At 47.0% G+C, this 2,455-nt stretch overlaps 1 protein-coding gene across 3 annotated transcripts in view; it reads left to right on the top strand.

Moving 5' to 3' along the window:
• The window catches only part of ZFP3 (ZFP3 zinc finger protein), a 61,694-nt gene that overhangs the window by 36,396 nt on the left and 22,843 nt on the right, over positions 1-2,455 (top strand). The window lies entirely within an intron of this gene.

Below are 2,455 nucleotides of genomic sequence, written 5' to 3'. Positions count from 1 at the left end.
GTGAGACCTCATTCTGTCCCGGCGGGGGGTGGAGGGTGCTGCGCTCCCGAACCCCTGGCCCACTAGCCCTGCGGAAACCCGACGTTTAGGCCCGTGCCTGACCCGGGTTCGCTCTGTGACCTTGGACTTTCTGGTCTCCCCACCCCCCATCGGGTCCCCACCGGCACATACCCTGGACGCGGCCAGGGCCCGTCTCCGCCCTGGTTCCCTGCCTGTCAGCCGCGAGCACGGGAGCAGCAGGGACACCCCCTTCCGCGGTCCTTACGTGGGGGATGATGGGAGCTGTGGTTTCCTCTGACATTCCATCCCCAAGTAAACTGCGAGGACGAAATGGCGGGCAGTGTCATAAACTTCAGGCCTCCTGGCAGACTGTGCCCAGGGCCAGATATTGGTTTAAGAGGGTTAGTTACGGAAAGGAGACAGGTTTCAGTGCAGAGTTAATAGAGCCCTCTTGATTGTGGGAACCAGGAGGACAGAGGAAAAGCGGATAACAGTGCTTCAAATTAAATGTCATCCAGATTGGGAGAAGGAACTTATTTTTACAAATAGTTATTGATGTCAGCTATGTGTCAGACACCGATCTAGGCTCTTTAGATACAAAATGAATGAAATATCCTGTTAGTCCTCAGGGGTGTCACAGATTAGTTATGTAAATAAGATATTTACACAGATTCATTTAACAGATATTTAGCAGGTACCCGAAATGTGCTTGGCGCTGGGAATATCAAGATGAATAGAACATCATCCTTGTTCATGGTCTGAAGAAGGAAGCAGAGATGAAAATAGAGTAACAGTACAATGAGGTAGCTGCAACAAGGTGAAGGAGTCTTAGGGACAGAGAAGAAGACAGAGGGGACTGTCTGTGTCTGAGCTGAGTCTTGTAGATGTTTGTTAAGTGTAAAAGGTGGGCAGTAGTATTCCAGGAAGTGGGAATAACCTGTTCTCAAAGGCAGAGAAGCTTTAAAGAATAAGAAGTGTTTGAACTGCAGCACCCTGAGCATGACTGCAGCTCCCACCTGTCATTGGAGAGCATGGGACAGGAGATGGGAAGGGAGACAGGGGCCTGACCAGGAAGACGTGATGAGCCATGTTAAGACGTTTTTATTCTGTAGCCATTGGAGAGCCGTGAACAGGAAGCGACATGATAACTGTAGTACAAAGAAAGAGGTGAGTGAAATGCTGATTCAGAGGACCAAGAGAGAACCTCCTTCCTGCAGGTGTAAGTGAAGACTTTGGGGAGGAGGTGATCCTTGTACTGGATACTGAGTATTTAATAGGATCTGACCTTTCAGAAGTTAAGGGAAAGTATTTTTATGAATTAAGATGCTTTTGTCCATAAGTCACAGGATACAATTCAAGCTGGCCTAAAAAATAAAAGTGTATAAGCTCTCATTATTGGAAGTCAAGAGGTAAAGTGGTTTCAGGAATGACTGAAACTAGTGGCCTTGCTGGCTCCATTTCCCCTCGATTTTCTCAGCTTGTCCTGCCTTCATCCACAGCTGGTAGTGAAATGGCAGCAGCGGTTCCACGCAACAATATGTAGAAGTCTCTTCCGTGGTTCTCTCAGGACGGCAGGAAACTATTCCCAGAAGTTCCCAGCAAACTTCCTCAGAGTATCATTGACCCAGATGAAGGCATTTGTCCATTCCTGAATCAATCCGTACTGTTCTGAACAGTCACTGGCAAGGGGAATGGTATTAACTTAACTGGGTTAACTCACTTGGAGCTCACTCCTGGAGCTCTTGGGTGAGGTCAGATCTCCTGCAAAGAGTGCGAGGCCACTGCAACCTTTTTTGCTCAAATATCCCGTAAAATAATTTGAAAAGCTTTGTGTATCTCCTTACATGTTTGTAAGTTGACATCCAAAATGTTTCATCATTTTTTCATCATGAATTTGAATAGTTGCAGAGGATGTTACTTTTGGTATGTTATAAATTTTGACATTTCAAAATTAAACCTCGTGCCAATTTGCAGGATTCCTGCCCTTGGATCCATGTGCTCACCACATCCTTCACCCTGTCTGTAACCTCCACTCTTCCCTCTTTCCCCCACTTCATTTGTCTCTCTGTCTCACTTGGTCATCTCAGCTGTGTCCTGGCTAACATCCTCAAGTCCCTCACTCTCTCATTCTTCTACCACACGTGTCCCCAGATTCCCAGCCTGCTCTGGGGCTGTCAGAAGTGTTGCTGGAGAAAGTCAGGAAAGCACGCCAATTGGCTGATTTCGCTCCTCTCTACACTGATGCCTCCAGCATACTTGTCTCAGCAAGAGGTTGTAAGGGTGTAACAAGAGAATGTGTGTAAGTTGCTTGGCACATAGTAAGAGCTTTCATTACTCCCCAGAAGGTTAGTGCATCCTCACTTATCTTCTCTCCTTCTTTACCCCAACTCTGCACATGCTACATTGAGGTCAGAATGTTCTTTCTGTTCCTTTTCTTATTCCTCCTGTACTTCCT

Source organism: Balaenoptera physalus (genome assembly GCF_965194825.1).
Source record: "Balaenoptera physalus genome assembly, chromosome: 20".
In the NCBI taxonomy this organism is placed as follows: domain Eukaryota; kingdom Metazoa; phylum Chordata; class Mammalia; order Artiodactyla; family Balaenopteridae; genus Balaenoptera; species Balaenoptera physalus.
Note: the sequence above shows the minus strand (reverse complement) of the source record. Positions and strands in the feature narration are given on the sequence as shown.